At 40.3% G+C, this 21,419-nt stretch overlaps 1 protein-coding gene across 1 annotated transcript in view; it reads left to right on the forward strand.

The window, feature by feature from the left end:
- Nucleotides 1–692: 692 nt before the first annotated feature.
- LOC109432777 (protein phosphatase 1B) overlaps nucleotides 693–21,419 on the forward strand; it is a gene marked incomplete at its 5' end in the record, with an annotated part of 66,189 nt that continues 45,462 nt past the window's right edge. Inside the window, 1 exon segment of the mRNA XM_062849956.1 lies at nucleotides 693–1,443.

The raw sequence follows: 21,419 nt of genomic DNA on the forward strand, positions 1-21,419 counted from the left end.
ACGGATTATTCCCGAGACTGTATTAAGGGTTCCCAGAGAATTTTCTTGGGTTTTCTCCCGGATTTCCTTCAGGGAAGCCTCCCGGGATTTCTTTCATCCGAGTTTTACAGATTATTCCCGAGATTTCATCTGGGATTCCTCCAGGACTCTTCGTGAGTTCTTCCGAGACTTTTATAAGTATTTCTCCTGAGATTCCTACAAGAAGTTCGTTCGGATTTCTTTAGGAATTCCTTTATTCATACCTCCCGGAATTTTATCGTTTATTTTTACCGGATGTGTAGCTACAACAAAGTTCAAGCTATTTTTGGCATTCCATACAAGATTCTAGGAGGTATCTGGCATTTCTGTAATTTAGCCCATGATCAATGATGATATTTTAGAAACCAATCCACTGGAGGCCACAATATTTTCTAGAATGACTAAAAAACACAATCACACAAAATAAATTTTAAATACGAATAATACGACAATAAATTTAATAAGTGTTAGAAGGGTTCTGTCTTAGATAATTAATTATTATCTAAGGTTCCGTTCACCATAGGTGGATTAAATCAGTTTTTTTTTTAATTATAATTTTGCTCTTTAGAAAGTTTGTTTTTGCTGTACAAGTTTTTCAATACAAACTTTTCTGAAAGCCACTTCCTTTCCCTTAAATTAAAATTGAAATTTCTACAAAACAAGTCAAGCCCAACATCACCCTACCGTACGGTTACCCGACCAGCTCGGTCACAAGAAAGAAAGAGGCTCGCTAAAACGCGTACAACTTTGAACGTCGCCCATCAGCAAGCAAGCAAGCCAGCCAGCAGAACCAGGAGACAGATAGAGAGTGTAGGAACGCGTGAAGGAAAGAAAGACGACCAAACGTTGTTGAATCGGAGGAGAATCGGAGACTATCGAAGACAACAAAACTTTGATGACGATAACATTGTTATTCGTCGGAGGATTTGTGTGCTGGTGACCTACCATACTACCTATATAGTGCTGCTTATACACACTTCTGGGTGCCCGCTCACCAGTTCCTGTTACGTACCTCTGCTTACTTACGACGACGACGACGACGACAACGGGAAGAAAAAGTTACGTTCGTGCAAAGTGCTAGTGCTGTGTAAAAATAAGCTTCCTGATCCCGTGGTTCAATACCTACTATACACCGAGCGAGCGAGAGTAGTGTGAAGAGTGAGGCACAAGTGGGGCGAAATAAGAAAATTGCATCGTACTCGTCGCCGTTTCTTGCTAGTGGCCATCGCCGTACGTAATCTCGGGTAACCACCAGCTCCACACGAGAGAACAACACCAAGAAGTGCAGAAAAAAAAACAACAGAACAAGGGGTTTCCTCCTGGCACATTGTTTCTCGGCAGTGACCCTTTGAGCGAGTGTCGGAATTGGAAAGGATTCACCATCTAACAACGCAACGAGATATTACGCCTGATTCCTGAATAGAGGTGAGTAACGAAACCGATTACGTCGCGGGACATTGCTGTCATTGTTCGGAACCATTTTGGATATGTAAAATGTTTTCCTCTACGGCCGCACTACTGGAATGCTTGTTTGTCTCGAAGGGGTGGCTGGTGAACCGGGGAAGGGGGCAGGTTAATTGACTAAAAACAAACAGAAATTTTGATGGATGGAAGGAAACTTTCGTGCTTCGTTCAAGGCTCCCACTATATTAACTGGAATTTCCGCTCAATAGCGATTGTGGCCTAATTGTTTCAGCAGGATGTGTTTGTTTTCATTGTTGTGCGAGGTCGTCCCTTTCCGTACTGGTTAGTGACTGGCTAAGTAGATATTTTGACGACCATAATGGTGTAGTTTTGCCAGTAATCAATAAAGACGGGTGATAGTGGCGAAGGAACTTCTGTTTCAATACATAGTGCAAGAATGTATTGATTAGTGAGCTCATGTCTCTGTTGAATATTACTCATAGTACCGTTTAAGGTGTCTCCAGACATTGTTGAAATGCTATCACAACTCTCACATTGAACACATATATCCAGGGATATCGGATAAGTATATCAGCAAGAGGTATACCTATCACTTAGAAGAAACTTTCAAACAGTGCTACTAAAATTTGCTTCCTTGTACAATTAGGTAATCCAAAAAGTGATAATTTTTCTCGATCTGTAAGGGTGTTTTTTTTTTGATAAAATTTTTGAAAGTATTATCATAAAAATGGCAATAATACTTCGTCAAATAATACTTCTCGGAAAAGTGTTTCTAAAATATGAATTTGTGAAGGAATTCCTCGACCTTATTATAAAGACGCCGTTTCGGATGCTTTCATCCAAATAACTAAATTTCGACTCTTTACGATAGGTAAATTACGTGGAAAATGTCCTCTATCGGTAAATTACAAGCATTTCTAAGGTTACTCGGAACTAAGACAACTGTGTCCCAATTCACTAAAAGTGGAAACAACGAGGTGTGTGTTGATCTACAGGGCACAGAAGTTTCCTCTAATTAACCGTGAAGGTATTCATAGGCGGCACGTGCAAGAAAGTGCTTCTTGTTCAAGATAATTATGTAGTGGAGCAACGTCAAAGAGAACTTCAAGCGCTGCCGTGGGAGTTGAAGAGAACGTACCAGACATCGCCATTAGGCACATCCTTTGAAGATGGCCTAATTTTGATTGGGTTGTTCTCACTTTGCCCTTTTGCCACCACACAAGACATCCATTTAGGCCAATATTGGTCAAACAACAGTTGTGTAAATCCATTTGATATACTTGGGTTTTAGACCCCAGGTTTTATCAGAAGTTTGCCGGAATTTCCCGAAGGCCATACAAGCTTTCTTGATTCTGAGCTCAATGTGAGCGTGAGTTGTGCAGGAAAGCTCAGAATCGAGAATAACTCCAACGTACTTCACCTGTTCAGTCACATCGATTTCAGAATCAAAGAGTCGCAAAGGTCATTTCGCCTTTCCGTGAAAAGAACAATACAATGTAGATGTTTTACTAGAATGCCATATTGGCAACACCAACCCTCATCTACCTGAAGAGCGCTTTGCATCAGGTCGAAAAAGGTGCCGACTTACAATGTTAGGTAGTCGTCGGCAAAACCATAAGCAGGGAAACCGTTATTATTGAGTTGCCTCAATAGCGTATCTGCCACGAGATTCCACAAAAGTGGGGACAAGACTCCCTCTTGGGGGCATCCTCAAACACTTAATTTCTCAATCGCTGCTTGACGCCATGTCGAAAAGAGACGTCGGTTTTTGACTATTTGGTAAATCCATTTAGACATCATTGGAGATATACCATGACTCCGAGCAGTTTCCAATGTGGCATCGAAAGGCACGTTGTCAAAAAGCACCCTCGATATCCAAGAAAACAACAGCGCATGTAAGGGTTGCGCAGTAGACCGGCCCACATTTGTATGGCGAGAAAAAAAAGTTGGAAAAATTCACGGGGCACCCTCTAGAATCGTGCCTTTGGATGAGAAGAACAATCTGTGAAAGATTCAGCTCAATCGGTTTAAAACTGAGCTGGCGCAAATGAGTTGAAGGTTTGTATGGGATTTTCAGTCCAAATATATGGGAAATTGGATGACCTACAGTCTCTCACTCAGTACGCCGGTTCAGCGAGTTCGATTTAGCTCAGAATTGAAAGAATGGTAGTTAATACCCTAAGGAACAACTTTGTAGAAGACCATGTCATGATAAAACTTAATTTAGTTGCGGTTTCAGCTAACGAAAGCAGGATGAGGACATCTTCCCCCGTTTACTCTCGGTTGTTACATGCAGCACGTGTTTGTCGGTCGAAGCTTGCGCGCTACATCATAGGCGCCTATGTAATGCTTTATTGTTTCGATACCCGCCCACGTGCGTGAGCAATTGAAATGAAGGACAACATAGCCGCCTATGATGTAGAGCGCAAGTTTCGAACAGCAAACACGTGCTGCATGTAACAACCGAGAGTAAACGGGGGAAGATGTCCTCATCCTGCTTTCGTTAGCTGAAACCGCAACTAAGTTAAGTTTTATCATGATATGGTCTTCTACAAAGTTGTTCCTTAGGGTATCAACTATTATTTTTTCAATTATCAGCCAAATCAAACTCTTTAAACCAGCGTGCTGACTGAGAGACTGTAGGTCATCCGATTTTCCATATATTTGGACTGAAGATCCCATACAAACCTTCAACTCATTTGCGCCAGCTCAGTTTTAAACCGATTGATCTGAAATTTTCACAGAATGCTCTTCTCATCCAAAGGCACGATTCTAGAGGGTGCCCCGTGGAATTTTTCGACATTTTTGTATTTGGGCCAGTCTATGCGCAGTAAGTCACAGTGACTTCTGTGCAACCCTTACATGCGCTGCCGTGACTGTTATGTAACCAGGTGTGTTGCTTGAGCAACCAAACAATATTGCTTTTGAGTAAATGCTTTCTCAATATCGTAAACAACTTATTGTAAAAGAGTCACAGTAGACTTTCCAGATTGGTAAGCATGTTGGTTCACATGAAGAGGCACGTTGGCCAGATGGACATCACGGATGTGATAATCGACAATGCGTTCTAAGCATTTCAGACGAAAAGAGGTCAAACTGATAGATCTGAAACTCTTTGCTTCTTCATACGACGCTTGACTCACTTAAGAAATAAACTTTACAGTAATATTCCGCCAGGATTTGGGAATACACCCTGTAGCAAAACCGCAAGCAAGTAGTTTTTTCAAAACATGTTTGAAGTAAACAAATCCCTTCTGAAGAAAAATAGGATATATACCATCTGCTCCAGGCGATTTAAAAGGAGCAAAGCTATTTAGTGTCTACTCAATCGATTCAATAGTTATGATACTCCGAACCGAATCTAAAGAATCATAACTACAAGAAAAAATATCAGGTTCATCCGAAAATGTAATATCCACACATTCGGAGAAATGTGTACTGAACAAACATTCCAAAACTTCCTCATCAGAGGAAGTGAAGTCGCCATTTGGAAAACGAAGACCGTTCACTCGGAAATCCTTAGATTTCGCAAGGATTTTGTTCAATCGACTGACTTCACTCAAACTGGAAACATTTGTACAAAGATTATTCCAGCCGGATCGTTCAGCAGATCGGTGAGCTTTCTTATAGACCTTGCGAGTCGACCTGAAAGTCTCCGAGCCAGTCGAACGTCGTCTGTTTCATTGCTCGTCGTCTTTCTACATTGCTTCCTGAGCTTCGCCAGACCAGAGTTCCACCAAGGGGTTCCTCTTGTAGTCTTTACAGACCGCAAAGGGCAAGCTTCTTCAGAAGCTTCCATGATGAAGGTCGTTGTAGTATCAACGGCATCTTCCAAATCACTCGGAGTGTCAATAGTTGGTGAGTATCCACGAAATTTGGCCGCAAACCAAATCGGTAGAGAGATCCCAGTTGGTTGCCCGGGGTTTCCTGAAACGCAAAGTTTGCCAGTGAACATTCACATGTTCAAAAAAGATGTAGCGATGGTCAGATAAAAGATTCTTCATCTGACACATGCCAATCGGTCAGCTCGAGACTAATTCTACTAGAGCAAAGCGTTATGTCTAACACTTCCTCTCTAGCAGATACCATGAAGATTGGGCGGTTGCCTATGTTAAGTAATGCAAGATGTGTACTACTTCAGTACTCCATCAAACTGGAGCCTCTCAAGTTAATGTCTGAGCTGCCCCAGATGATATGGTGAGCACTAGCATCACTGCCAACAATTAGCGGAAGGCCTTTTGAAGTACAGTATGCGATGACTTGTTTGAAAGCATCCGTAGGGGATGGTTCATCATGCGGTAAATAATCCGAACAATAGACGTATTTCCTGTTGAGGTTTCCAACAGATACATCAATTGTGATAGCACATACATCTCTGGTGGTTAGTTCAGAGATGAGTGTAGCAACAATTGCGTTGTTGACAAGCATACAAGCTCGAGGCATGACACGCGAGTTTTCCATTTCATTTTTACTGAAAGTAGTAAACGGGGTCTCCCGTTAGCCTAGTGGTTAAGGCTATGGATAGCCAATCCGGAGACGGCGGGTTCGATTCCCGTTCCGGTCGGGAAAATTTTCTCGACTCCCTGTGCATAGTGTATCATTGTACTTGCCTCACAATATACAAATTCATGCAATGGCAGGCAAAGAAAGCCCTTCAATTAAAAACTGGAAGTTCTCAAAGAACACTAAGTTGAAGCGAGGCAGGCCAAGTCCCAGTGGGGACGTCGAGCCATAAAGAAGAAGAAGAAGAAGAAGTAAACACCGGTTCACAAGGGTTCTTAGATAAAAATTCCCCTTACGAAAGCAAGGTTCTTGGACCAAGGCCACTTGAGCTGTACCATTTTGCATAAGTCTACAAAAGATTGATCGTTGCTGTTCTTTTATGCTGAAGTTTTATCTGAGCTATCCTAACCGTAGCCACTACCCAAACTAGGTGAGATCAAGCTCTTAGCAATAACAGCACAACAAAGAACAACAGCAATAAAACCAGATCGGTATCGATTGGAAAACGCCAAAGGCGAGGATACACAGAATGCACCGTGTAAATCGCATAATGCGAAACTATTAGGTGAAAATTTAACCAAATAATCAAATCAAATCAAATAATAGCATTGCATAATCTTCTGGAATCCGTGCAGCTATTGACATCTACAATGTCATTTATAGACACTATAGGGATATTCCAGGACAGCCAAACTACCTTGAAGTTCAGAATTTCAGGTCCACACTCGTAACAGTAGCCATATCTGTTATACTGAGTAACGATGCATTTTTTTCCTCCCCTGTTGGGGAAATTAAGCCACTGCGTCCAATAAGCTGAACTTTTTTGGCAGTGTGGAATAACGATGCATAATTAAACGCAGTTACTGGAGCAATCTGAAGTCTACTAGCTTGTTATAAACCTTTAGGACATTCAGGAACGTACAAACGGTTATATAATGAAGTCCTTCAAATCTACAAGAATAACTTTATGTGTTTTCGCCCTAAATAATAGTATGGCATAAACTTCTGGGATCCGCGAAGCTCCTAAAATCTCAAATGTCATTTAGACACACTACAGAGATATGCCAGGTCAGCCAAACAACCTTGGGGTTCAGGACTTCAAGTCTACACTCGTAACAGTATCCATATATGTTATACTGAGTAACGCTGCATAATTAACTGCAGTTACAGGACCAATCTGAAGTCTCCTTTTTAATTATAAACCTTTGGGACAATCAGGTTCGTCCAAACTGTTCTATAACGAAGTCCTTCAAATCTACAAGATTTGTGTTTTCACCATAAATAATAGCATAGCATAATCTGCGGAGATCCATGAAGCACTTGAAATCTCAAATGTTATTAAGAGACACTATGGGATTGTTCCAGGTCAGCCAAACTATCTTTGAGTTCAGAACTTCAGGTCTACTTTCGTAACATCAGTCATATCTGTCATACTGAGTAACGTTTCATAATCAATCGCGGTGATTGGACCAACATGAAGTCTTACTTACCTTACCGGTTAGGCTAAGACCGGGGTGGCCTCTGCTGTACATAGTAGCCGCCTCCATTCCACTCGGTCCATGGCTGTTTGTCTCCAGTTCCGCACTCTACGTAGGGTCCGCAGATCGTCCTACACTTGGTCGACCCACCTAGCTCGCTGCGCTCCACGTCTTCTTGTACCGGTCGGATGACTCTCGAGAACCATTTTAGTCGGGTTGCTATCCGACATCCTGATGACGTGACCCGCCCATCGTAGCCTCCCGATTTTCGCGGTGTGGACGATGGTTGGTTCTCTCAGCAACTGATGCAGCTCGTGGTTCATTCGCCTTCTCCAAGTCCCGTCTTCCATCTGCACTCCGCCGTAGATGGTACGCAACAACTTTCGTTCGAAAACTCCAAGGGCGCGTTGGTCCTCTGCACGTAGGGTCTATGTTTCGTGCCCATAGAGGACGACCGGTCTAATCAACGTTTTGTAGATGGTTAACTTCGTGTTACGGCGAACTTTATTCGATCGTAGAGTTCTGCGGAGTCCAAAGTAGGCACGATTTCCTGCCACAATGCGCCTCTGAATTTCTCTGCTGGTGTCGTTGTCGTCGGTTACCAGTGAGCCCAACCGCCTCGATTTCATCACCGTCGATATGAATTCGGGGTGGCGGACGCGGTGATTCCTCCCTGGAGCCCTTTGCCATCATGTACTTTGTCTTCGACACATTAATGACTAATTCGATTCGCCTGGCTTCACTCTTTAGTCGGATGTACGTTTCCGCCATCGTCTCAAATTTACGAGCAATAATATCAATATCATCGGCGAAACCAAGCAGCTGAACGGACTTCGTAAAAATCTTCCCACTCGTGTTTATCCCCGCTCTTCGTATTACACCCTCCAAAGCAATGTTGAACAGCAAGCACGAAAGACCATCACCTTGCCGTAACCCTCTGCGTGATTCGAAGGGACTCGAGAGTGTCCCTGATACTCGGACTACGCACATCACTCGATCCATCGTCGCCTTGATCAACCGTATCAGTATATCCGGGAATCCGTATTCGTGCATAATCTGCCATAGCTGTTCTCGATCGATTGTCATACGCCGATTTGAAATCGATGAACAAGTGATGTGTAGGCACGTTGTATTCGCGGCATTTCTGCAACACCTGGCGGATGACGAACATCTGGTCCGTTGTAGCGCGTTCACCCATAAATCCAGCCTGATATTGCCCCACCAGCTCTCTTGCAATCGGTAATACAACATGAAGTCTACTATATATTATTATGAACATTTGGGCCATAGAGGTTCATCCAAACTATCCTGAAGTTTTGCTCTTGATAGTAACAGTAGTTATTCTCACAATGAGCTTTGAACTGTAATCTTTAAACACCCTGGCATATATATAGATAGTTTTGAGATATTCCAGATCAACAAAACTACTCCGGAGACCATAGCTTCAGGTTTGTGATGATAGCTTTTGCCACTACAATAAGTAGTGTTGCATAATCCACTGTGTTTACCAAAGTAGTTAGAGGAACAATAAGCGTTGTTATATATGTTTGGGCTTCCTTACTGTTATGAAGCTTAGTTGATAAAAACTACCACTGTAACTTTCAGAAGGAGATGATAGATTACAAATTGTAGCTTTGTATAATGAAAGAAGTTACCGTTACCCCCGCAGACTTAAGGATCTAAACTCAATAATCCAAACTGATCAAAGATATCCCGAATGATCTGATACTGTCTATTGAACTTTCAGAAAAGTTACTGGACATGATAGATTACAAATCGTAGCTTTGTATAATAAAAGAAGTTTCCGTTACACCCATAGACATAAGGATCCTTACTCAAGAATAGTTTGGATGACCTAGGATATCCAGAAAAAATATGCTGCATAATATTCTACCGTTTTTATGGTATTGATTACCAAAACTACAGAAAAAACTCCATAAACGCTTGAACCAATTCCGGCTTGAAAGGGTTAAACTAATAACACGGTCCGACAAAAAATCAACTTTTGTTCTGCCCAGCTCTAAATTTCACCTTTTCTGATTGCTCCCGACTAGAAACTCATAAATCCGAAGTTTTGACCCTCCCCCTCCTGGGAGAGGGGAGGGGCATGGATTTGAAATTTTGAAAAATCGAAAAATTTCGATGTTTTTCGATCGCCATTTCGGCTAAATGCACGATATTAAAAAAGGAAAAGGTTGACCACGGAGCTTTAGGGGTTGTGCAACTACCAACAAAATTTCAGGAAGATCCATCAAGCCATTCTCGAGAAACGGTGTTTTTACGAAATGATGTTTTAAAGATTTCTTATATTGCACGCAAAGAATCCAACTACTATATGGCACAATTGTTGATTTAACCATGTCGTTTAGCATCATGGTGTCTTCGAGGAAGTTTTCCACTACAATAACGTGCTTCTTTTAACCTGTTGGTAAAAATGATCAATCCCCCTAAAAGTGAGATAGAAAATTTACTTTTTGAATTTTTCAAGATACAAGGTTGATGTCTTCACAAGAGTTGTAGAAAATGCTGTTCTGAATAACATTGTCGAAGACGCCAAATTCGTAACTCCGTTAGTTTTCAAGATACGTTACGTTTTTATTACCGGCGGTCTCTTGAAAGTTTTTTTTCCGCAATAACTTCTTTCACTTTTGATTCCACAATTCTATTCTCACAGTCTCCAATAGGTCAATCATTTTGACTTTCTAAAGGAGACAATTACTTGTACTTTCGCATTTGTATGAGGTTATTTGCTTACAATTGCCTATAAAGTAGTGCGGGGCAAAAGTTCGCACCTAACAGTCTCCACAAAATAACTATTAAGCGGAAAGACAATAATTTCGCTTTTCATTGCTTAACGATTCCCTATCATGTAAACTTAAAAAATAGCACTAGATTTTATCGAGATCTTTCTGTAGCTCTAGTAATAAAACTTTTAATGCAAGTACTTCAATGCGAACATTTGCCACATACTTGGGGAAAAAGTTCGCACATAGTTTAATGGTACAAAGTCCATTTATTTCAAGTTATTTTATGTTTATATTTTCACTATAGCAACGGAATGTGTTTTTTTAATTTGGATCTCAACATCATTATTTGTCTTTTTAAATCGACTTAAACGTGATTTGGTTGAAAATACTTTTTAATTCGTGATTTTATGAATTTCTCTTTTTCTATTTTTTTTTTAACTTTCGTACACTACTATATTTTTGCTTCAAGCCAATTTGAGTTCTCATTGTTTGAGTCAAAAATATTCTGAGATTTTGTGATTACTGTTGAAATGTTTTGGTTTTTAAATATTCTTCAGGAAAATTTCATTTTTCGTATAACTTTTGGAAAAATAATGCTAGTGTTCAATTGCGCAAAACTATTTTACAATGATAGAATGGTTAGGGAAAATTTTGTAACATGTAAATAGTCGTTATTTAATACAAAAGAAACAATTACATCTCTCAAGAAACAATGCTAGCTGAATAACAGTTTCTTAAGCCAAAGTTCACTTAACCCTTAAAAGATGTGGACAACTTTTTTGCATAGTTTTACTTATAGCTTTTGACTCAGTGGGTTGATTTTCAAAACCAAAATGTTTTTATCAAGGGGATTAGTTGTGCTATCATATGCATATATGGAGATTATGTTATGCTAGAACATTTTGGAGATAAAGCTACAAATGTAGTGTACACCACTTGTTCTTTATTCGATTCCGCGTTCTATTTCTATGTACATGTGATATATTTCAATGGAAATTGCACAATATTCTTTGTTTGGGTTGAGGCTGTTAGATAGAAATGTCTTAGATCCTTTTACAGCTGTAACAGAGATCTCCAGGTTATCCAAAACGTCCAGAAGTTTTGAACTGTCTCTACTGAACACAAATAGTTGTGTTTACTTTTTAAATCACTTTAACTTACTGAATTACATTCAAATATAAATTTTGAAACATGAAATGATGGTAGTCATGACCTGGTGATGTTCTAGGCAACATAAAATAGATCTGGAGTTCTGATTGTAAGGCCTTTACATGTAATACTATATCTAACTAATGTATGAATGCCAGCACTGATTTCATTAGATCCATACATGTAAATCAGAGTATGAAAGACTAACTGCACATCAATGGCGATAACTTAGGCCGTCCAAATCATTCTGGAGTTAAGGCCTTTATATCTACATCCGTAATAACGCATCGGGTGCATTTCAAACTTGGTAAAGTGCGTTTTGGTAGTCATAGAAGATCAGTTGAATCATATGATACTTGTATACACAACATAGAGGCATTCTGGATCATCCGAACTATTCTGAAGTTGAGAAATATTTATATAGATATAAATATATTTTTTTTAATTTGAAATGGTATATCAACAGAAGTGCACAAACATCAGAGTTTGCCCATTTGATTCATACACATAGGGCAAGCCATGGGAGAGAAGTTTCCAGAGCATCAGAGATATCTGAGGTCACCTTTCAGTATTATGTGGTGAAGGCCTTCAGATCTACACTCGTAACGAAGATTCCTGCACGTTCAAAACTTGGTGCAGTGTGTTTCAGTAGAAATAGATGATAAGTTCGACCATATATAATATAACTTGAAGCTTTTCTAGATCATCCAAACCATTCTGAAGCTAAAATATACGGTTTTTAGTTGTAATGACCTATCAAGTGCACTAATATCAGCATTTAATACAAGTCGTGAAAGACATTTTTCCAGTACATCAGCGATATCTGCAGCATCATTTTTTTTATATTATATGATTAAGGCCTCCAAATCTACACTCGTCACAAAGCATCGGCTACACGTTAAACTCACTATAATGCGTATGGTAGCCATAGAAGATTCACGTGATACTCAAATATACATCTTAGAAGCCTCCCGGATTATCCAAACTATTCCGAAAATGAGACATATGGTTTGCATGAACCCCTGGAAAAATCTTTGGAGGATTCCCGAGGAATGCTCGTAGAATTCACGGAGAAATTCCCGTGGAATTCCTGGAGGAACTCCCGCAGAATTTTTCGAGAGGTTCTTGAAGTAATTCCCGAGGAACTTCTTAAGGAATTCCAGAACAGCTACTGAAGGAATTTCCATGAAACTGCCGGGAAACTTGTGAAGGATTTCACGGAAACTCCTAGCGGAATTTCTTAAGAACTCGTAGAGGTATTCTCGGAGAATATCACGATGAATTTCTGAGGAATTTTTGGGTAAATTCCTACACTTCAAAAAACTATAAAAATCATTTTTATTCTAGTGGATGCACAAAAATAATACAACGAGATACCCAAAATATTATGAGATACAACAGAAATAATCGTTAAAGAACTACATCGATAAAGTAAAGAGATACAGGAGTAGAGCTTGTAGAGCTTGAATATCTTAATTCCAGAGTAGTTTGGATGTTCTAGATTACCCAATTCATGTACCATGAATTTTCGAGGGATGCTTTGAGGCTTGTACCGTAGACCATGTTCTGTGATCATTCATCGTGTATAAAATTTTGTTTAGAATGTTGGATTTATGACACAAATTTCGGAGTACTTCGGAGGCCTAAGAATAGCTCTGAGATCAAAACTATAATGGGTAAAAATGTGCATGTCAAGGATTAGTGAAAACTATTGATGATTAGCTAAACGATGAAATTTGAGCAAAAACATGTACAATTTACAAAAAAAGCTTTTCGGCTACCAGTAAAAGGGAGGAGGTACCATATGCATTTACTAGCACAAATATTCCCCTTGAAAATGGCTCCAGGGTAAAATAAAGAAGATATTGCAATTTTACCATAAAAAGATCGTCCCGGTTTTTACGGGTTAACAATAAAAATACGTTGATTGTTTTACTTCTGAAAAAGTTGAGATTGTTCTTTTTTCTACACGACGAATAACATAAAAATGTTAGTTTTCTTTTTTTGAAAGGGAGTAAAGCTGTGGGCCCCGATATAAACTAGCCTAGGGTGAATGATTTCGTGAACAAAGAAAAAAAATGAACCACAGTGATTCATGTTATGCACGTTGCAACAACTTTCATTTTGAGTTTTGCTCGGAGGTTCATTTGAAAGAATGTCTACAAATTCCAAGCATAATATTACTTGCCGTACATATATGAAAATAAGTATTAATTCTGATATGTGTGCTCTATTTGTAACAGTCATGAGAAATATGATTGAATTGATCTAATATGTCTACTGCTATACTCTACACTAAGTTTGAAATGTAGCCGATGCAAGCTGGTGCCCAAGGGAGGAGTTTTGGGGGTCTCCGAAATTCCATGAACTAGGTGCCACTCCGCCTTTACGAAAACTACGAAAAATCCCTCCCTTGCCTTCCTTTGTTGTGCACGAGCCTAAGCCGATGATTTGCCACGGGTTGTAGATATGAAGGCCTTAACCATACGCTATTACAAGTGACCTCAGATATCCCTGACGCACTAGAAATTTGTTTCCCATTATTAGCTTACTTACCTTACCGGTCAAGCTAAGGCCGGGGTGGCCTCTGCTGTACATAGTAGCCGCCTCCATTCCACTCGGTCCATGGCTGTTTGTCTCCAGTTCCGCACTCTGCGTAGGGTCCGCAGATCGTCCTCCACTTGGTCGACCCACCTAGCTCGCTGCGCTCCACGTCTTCTTGTACCGGTCGGATGACTCTCGAGAACCATTTTAGTCGGGTTGCTATCCGACATCCTGATGACGTGACCCGCCCACCGTAGCCTCCCGATTTTCGCGGTATGGACGATGGTAGGTTCTCCCAGCAGCTGATGCAGCTCGTGGTTCATTCGCCTTCTCCAAGTCCCGTCTTCCATCTGCACTCCGCCGTAGATGGTACGCAACACCTTCCGTTCGAAAACTCCAAGGGCGCGTTGGTCCTCTGCACGTAGGGTCCATGTTTCGTGCCCATAGAGGACGACCGGTCTAATCAACGTTTTGTAGATGGTTAAATTCGTGTTACGGCGAACTTTATTCGATCGTAGAGTTCTGCGGAGTCCAAAGTAGGCACGATTTCCTGCCACAATGCGCCTCTGAATTTCTCTGCTGGTGTCGTTGTCGTCGGTCACCAGTGAGCCCAAGTACACGAATTCTTCAACCGCCTCGATTTCATCACCGTCGATATGAATTCGGGGTGGCGGGCGCGGTGATTCCTCCCTGGAGCCCTTTGCCATCATGTACTTTGTCTTCGACACATTAATGACTAATCCGATTCGCCTGGCTTCCCTCTTTAGTCGGATGTACGTTTCCGCCATCGTCTCAAATTTACGAGCAATAATATCAATATCATCGGCGAAACCAAGCAGCTGAACGGACTTCGTGAAAATCGTCCCACTCGTGTTTATCCCCGCTCTTCTTATTACACCCTCCAAAGCAATGTTGAACAGCAAGCACGAAAGACCATCACTTTGCCGTAACCCTCTGCGAGATTCGAAGGGACTCGAGAAAGTCCCTGATACTCGAACTACGCACATCACTCGATCCATCGTCGCCTTGATCAACCGTATCAGTTTATCCGGGAATCCGTATTCGTGCATAATCTGCCATAGCTGTTCTCGATCGATTGTATCATACGCCGATTTGAAATCGATGAACAAGTGATGTGTGGGCACGTTGTATTCGCGGCATTTCTGCAACACCTGGCGGATGGCGAACATTTGGTCCGTTGTAGCGCGTTCACCCATAAATCCAGCCTGATATTGCCCCACGAACTCTCTTGCAATCGGTGATAGACGGCGGCATAAAATTTGAGAGAGTATCTTGTAGGCAGCGCTCAGTAGTGTGATCGCGCGATAGTTCCCGCAATCCAACTTGTCGCCCTTTTTGTAGATGGGACACACGATACCTTCCATCCATTCCTCCGGTAAAACTTCATCCTCCCAAATCTTGGTAATGACCCAGTGTAGTGCTCTCACCAGTGCTTCTCCACCGTATTTTAGAAGCTCGCTTGGTAGTTGATCTGCTCCAGCGGCCTTGTTATTTTTCAACCGGCCAACCTCCTCCTCAATCTCTTGAAGGTCAGGGGCCGGAAGTCTTTCGTCCTGTGCACATACTCCTAGATCTGTTACCACGCCACCTTCGGTACTTGCAACGTCGCCATTGAGGTGCTCATCGTAATGCTGCCGCCACCTGTCGACCACCTCACGCTCGCTCGTGAGAATATTCCCGTGATTATCTCGGCACATGTCGGCTTGTGGCACAAAGCCTCTGCGCGAGCGGTTCAGCTTCTCGTAGAATTTTCGTGTGTCCTTAGCGCGGTACAGCTCTTCCATCGCTTCGCGATCTCGTTCTTCCTGCTGGCGCTTCTTCATCCGGAAGACTGAGTTCTGCCTGTTCCGCGCCTGTTTGTAACGTGCCTCATTCGCTCTCGTACGGTGTTGCAGCATTCTCGCCCATGCTGCATTCTTCTCGTTTTTCAACTGTTCACATTCGCCGTCGTACCAGTCGTTTCTGTGATTCGGAGTCGCGAAGCCTAGTGCTGTAGCCGAGGTACTACCTATGGCGGATCGGATGTCCCTCCAGCCATCTTCAAGTGTAGCTGCGCCAAGCTGCTCTTCCGTTGGTAGGGCCACTGCTAACTGCTGCGCGTAGTCTTGAGCCACTTCTACGTTACGAAGTTGCTCGATGTTGAGCCGCGGCGTTCGACTTCGACGCGTGGTGATAACTGTCGAAAGTTTTGAGCGCATGCATACAGCGACTAAGTAGTGATCCGAATCTATATTCGCACTGCGGTATGTGCGGACGTTGGTTATATCAGAGAAGAATTTACCGTCGATTAGAACGTGGTCGATTTGGTTTTCTGTTTGATGGTCGGGGGATCTCCAGGTGGCTTTGTGGATATCTTTGCGGGGAAAGAAGGTGCTTCGGACTACCATACCACGGGAGGCTGCAAAGTTTACGCATCGCTGGCCGTTATCATTCGTTACGGCGTGCAGGCTGTTTCGCCCGATTACCGGTCTGTACATTTCCTCCCTTCCTACCTGCGCGTTCATGTCGCCGACAACGATTTTCACGTCACGCGGCGAGCAACCATCGTATGTTTGCTCTAACTACGCGTAGAACGCTTCTTTCTCGTCATCGGGTCTCCCTTCGTGTGGGCAGTGGACGTTGATGATGCTGTAGTTGCCCATTATTAGCATTACATCTATAAATCAAAAGAGCAATTTCTGATACTTGTGTACTTCTTTTGATAGACCAGTACACATGCAAATTATATGTCTCATTTTCTGAATAGTTTGGATGATCCGGTAAGCTTCTAAGATGTATATTCAATTATCATGTGAATCAACTGATCTTCTATGACTACCAAAACGCGTTATAGTGAGTTTAACGTGTAGCATATGCTTTGTTACGAGCGTTGATCTGAAGGCATGGTTAAAACCACAAAAAAATAAAAAAATAAAAATGATGCTTCAGATATCGCTTATGTGCTGGAAATTTATCTCCCACAACTTGTATTATATGTTTGAATCAAATGAGATAAATATTGATATTAGTGCACTTGATAGGTCATTACAATTGTAAACCGTATATTTTAGCTTCTAAAATGGTTTGGATGATCTAGAAAACCTTTAAGTCATATGATATATGGTCGAACTTATCATCTATGTCTATTGAAACACACTGCACCAAGTTTTGAACGTGTAGGGTGCTTTGTTACGAGTGTAGATCTGAAGGCCTTCACCACATACTACTGAAAGGTGACCTCAGATATCTCTGATGCTCTGGAAACTTCTCTCACATGGCTTGCCCTATGTGTATGAATCAAATGGCAAACTCTAATGTTTGTGCACTTCTGTTGATATACCATTTCAAATTAAAACCATATTTCTCAATTTCAGAATAGTTCGGATGATCCAGGATGCCTCTATGATGTGTATACAAGTATCATATGATTCAACTGATCTTCTATGACTACCAAAACGCACTATACCAAGTTTGAAATGCACCCGATGCGTTATTACGAATGTAGATATAAAGGCCTTAACTCCAGAATGATTTGGATGGCCTAAGTTATCGCCATTGATGTGCAGTTAGTCTTTCATACTCTGATTTACATGTATGGATCTAATGAAATCAGTTCTGGCATTCACACATTAGTTTGATATAGTATTACATGTAAAGGCCTTACAATCAGAACTCCAGATCTATTTTAAGTTGCCTAGAACATCACCAGGCCATGACTACCATCATTTCATGTTTCAAAATTTATATTTGAATGTAATTCAGCAAGTTCAAGTGATTTAAAAAGTAAACACAACTATTTGTGTTCAGTAGAGACAGTTCAAAACTTCTGGACGTTTTGGATAACCTGGAGATCTCTGTTACAGCTGTAAAAGGATCTAAGACATTTCTATCTAACAGCCTCATCCCAAACAAAGAATATTGTGCAATTTCCATTGAAATATATCACATGTACATAGAAATAAAACGCGGAATCGAATGAAGAACAAGTGGTGTACACTACATTTGTAGCTATTTCTCCAAAATGTTCTAGCATAACATAATCTCCATATATGCATTTGATAGCACAACTAATCCCCTTGATAAAAACATTTTGGTTTTGAAAATCAACCCACTGAGTCAAAAGCTATAAGTAAAACTATGCAAAAAAGTTGTCCACATCCTTTAAGGGTTAAAAGTGGTTTGTAGAGCAAAAATGTTTGTTGGGCTGAGAGGTCGCGAAAACATAAATTTTTAGATGATAAAAAAAGAAATACGCTTTAGAAGACATTATAAATTATTTTCAGATATGCTAAACAATCCTAGCCATTAGCTATAAAGTACAAAAATGTTCCCTAACCAAAGGGTTAAAATTAATAACTGTTATGTCAACATAAAAATAAAATATGATCCTATATTTTCCAAAGAACGACAAACCCATTAAATATAACGTCCACGTGGTTTCCTATGAAATGGCTGAATTTCAAAAAAAATATGAACTTTTGCATAAGTTCACTTATTTGGCGTTTGGGCGGTGCCATGTTTACACAGAATGTACTTGTTTTCATGGCCACCTAGATAACACGGCTCCGCACAAAAGTCAATCGATTGAACACGTGGCATTAATCCACATTCTTCTTCTTTTTTTACCATGGAACAATGAACCACTACACAATGGTCCAGTGCCGTATCTATAGCTTAACTAAAAGCTTTACATCTAAACTATTAGATTTAGCTATGTTGTCAATATTATGTAAAATTAGAGAGTTTCTAATAATCCAATTTAAGAAAGTTATCCTTGGGTTTCTTCTAAAAATGGCTTTTTTTCTTTTTGGCACTTCTTATCTTATGATGGTTCAAGTTGATTTTCAATTTATTAGCATTGTTCAAAATTTCTAATTTTCATTTTTTAATGACGAAGAAACTAAAAAATGATTTTTTTTTTGTTTAAGGTGATTAAGTAAATTTTGAAAATATGGTATTTTCATATAAAAACGGCCATAATTACGAAAAAATAAAAGAATACGAGATTTTAGTCTTAAACACAAATGTATGATATTACAAGTAAAAAAAACTATTCAGAGATTTGTGGACATTCATTGCTTTATATAAAAAAATAACAAGTTGATAATTTGATCTTAAGAAAAACTTAGACCTCCAATATTAAAAAAGCATTAAAAATTTGAAGAAACTTCTACATTCTTGCATAAATCAAAAACTTATAATTTGGCCGTCGCGTATAGTGGTGAGCATGGTTGGTTACCTCTCACCTCAGTCGGTGAGACAAAAATTTCTTATCACGTCTTACTTTGGAAGGAAAGTCTAGCAGTTCATCCCGGCCCATGTGTCAATGGGTATGATATGTAGGGTATTATGTTTAGAATATCTCTTTTCCCGCACCTCCTCGCTTTGATATTTGGTCAAGCACTCTAGTATATATTTACGTTTTTTAGATTAATCATCAAAAAAATTGAAAATTGAAGTCGAAAAAGCTAGCCAGGATCATGTTGGCCACACTAGGGTTATTACCCAGTCAACCAGTCATCGTATAAGATGTTGTATAAGATGTTAAAATGGAGGCGATATGCGTACATTTTACATGTGCCTAAATGGAGACATGCACGCATATGGCCTCCACTTTATCACCTTATACGATGACTGGTTGTCTGGGTAACAACTATTATATTATAGTATATGGAAGTATTCATTAAATACATTGTATACAAAAACTGAAAACCAAGCCGTATTCCTGTATGCTATAAATAGAAATAAACACATTTCGTGGCTATAGTGAGAGGATAAACATGAATTAACTTGGAACTTTGTACCATTAAACTATCTTTTATCATGTGCGAACTTTTTCCCCAAGTATGGGGCAAATGTTCGCATTGAAGTACTTGCATTAAAAGTTTTATTACTAGAGCTACAGAAAGACCTCGATAAAATCTTGTGCTATTTTTTGAAGGTTACATGATAGGGAATCGTTAAGCAATGAAAAACGAAATTATTGTCTTTCCGCTTAATAGTTATTTTGTGGAGACTGTTAGGTGCGAACTTTTGCCCCGCACTACTTTATAGGCAATTGTAAGCAAATTACCTCATACAAATGCGAAAGTACAAGTAATTGTCTCCTTTAGAAAGTCAAAATGATTGACCTATTGGAGACTGTGAGAATAGAATTGTGGAATCAAAAGTGAAAGAAGTTATTGCGGAAAAAAAACTTTCAAGAGACCGCCGGTAATAAAAACGTAACGTATCTTGAAAACTAACGGAGTTACGAATTTGGCGTCTTCGACAATGTTATTCAGAACAGCATTTTCTACAACTCTTGTGAAGACATCAACCTTGTATCTTGAAAAATTCAAAAAGTAAATTTTCTATCTCACTTTTAGGGGGATTGATCATTTTTACCAACAGGTTAAAAGAAGCACGTTATTGTAGTGGAAAACTTCCTCGAAGACACCATGATGCTAAACGACATGGTTAAATCAACAATTGTGCCATATAGTAGTTGGATTCTTTGCGTGCAATATAATAAATCTTTAAAACATCATTTCGTAAAAACACCGTTTCTCGAGAATGGCTTGATGGATCTTCGTGAAATTTTGTTGGTAGTTGCACAACCCCTAAAGCTCCGTGGTCAACCTTTTCCTTTTTTGATATCGTGCATTTAGCTGAAATGGCGATCAAAAAACATCGAAATTTTTCGATTTTTCAAAATTTCAAATCCATGCCCCTCCCCTCTCCCAGGAGGGGGAGGGTCAAAACTTCGGATTTATGAGTTTCTAGTCGGGAGCAATCAGAAAAGGTGAAATTTAGAGCTGGGCAAAAAAATTGTCGGACCGTGTAATTACCAACATCTTCATAATCCCGCCCTTATTAAGCCTCAAGTGAGACTAAAGAAGGGTAGCTGATTGTCTCGGAGAAACACAAAGTTAACTGCACCATTACTCCGATTGGCGCAGTAAGGGCAGCATACTGCGTTAGCGGTTAGGTTTTTGTTGGACCCCCTAGCCATTCATTCCTGGGCACGATAAGCATAAAGCCGCATCACACCATGAATTAGGGGTCACCTGTTAAGTTGACTCTTACGACCGGAACAGGCGGTCCATATTCCGTTATTCTTAGCCAATTGAGACAACCGCTACCGACACTACATACACAGCTATTTTAGGCTGATCAAGAAAAGAATATTGATGATCAACTTCATACGGGCCCGGATAGTCGTCAGCCCAATGAAGTGCATATGAAGTGATCAGCCTCAGCCATCCTTAAGATGATGAACAGTTGTTGTTGTGTTCAATCACATACAGCTCATTTTAGAAGCTGAACCTGAGAATATGGTATATGAAAAACTTGTGCAGCTAGACCAGTTCTACAAGAAAGTCACGGAAAACCGTTATTTTTCGAATATTTAAGGTAAATGTCACGGACTACGTTCGAAAAATTCCAATGATATTCACGGTGAATATCATTTGGCATTTTTCAAAGGTAGTCCGTGACATTTACCTTAAATATTCGAAAAATATCAGTTTTTTCGTGACTTTCTTGCAGACCTGGTTTAGCCGCACAAGTTTTT

Source organism: Aedes albopictus, chromosome 2, assembly GCF_035046485.1.
Source record: "Aedes albopictus strain Foshan chromosome 2, AalbF5, whole genome shotgun sequence".
NCBI lineage: Eukaryota > Metazoa > Arthropoda > Insecta > Diptera > Culicidae > Aedes > Aedes albopictus.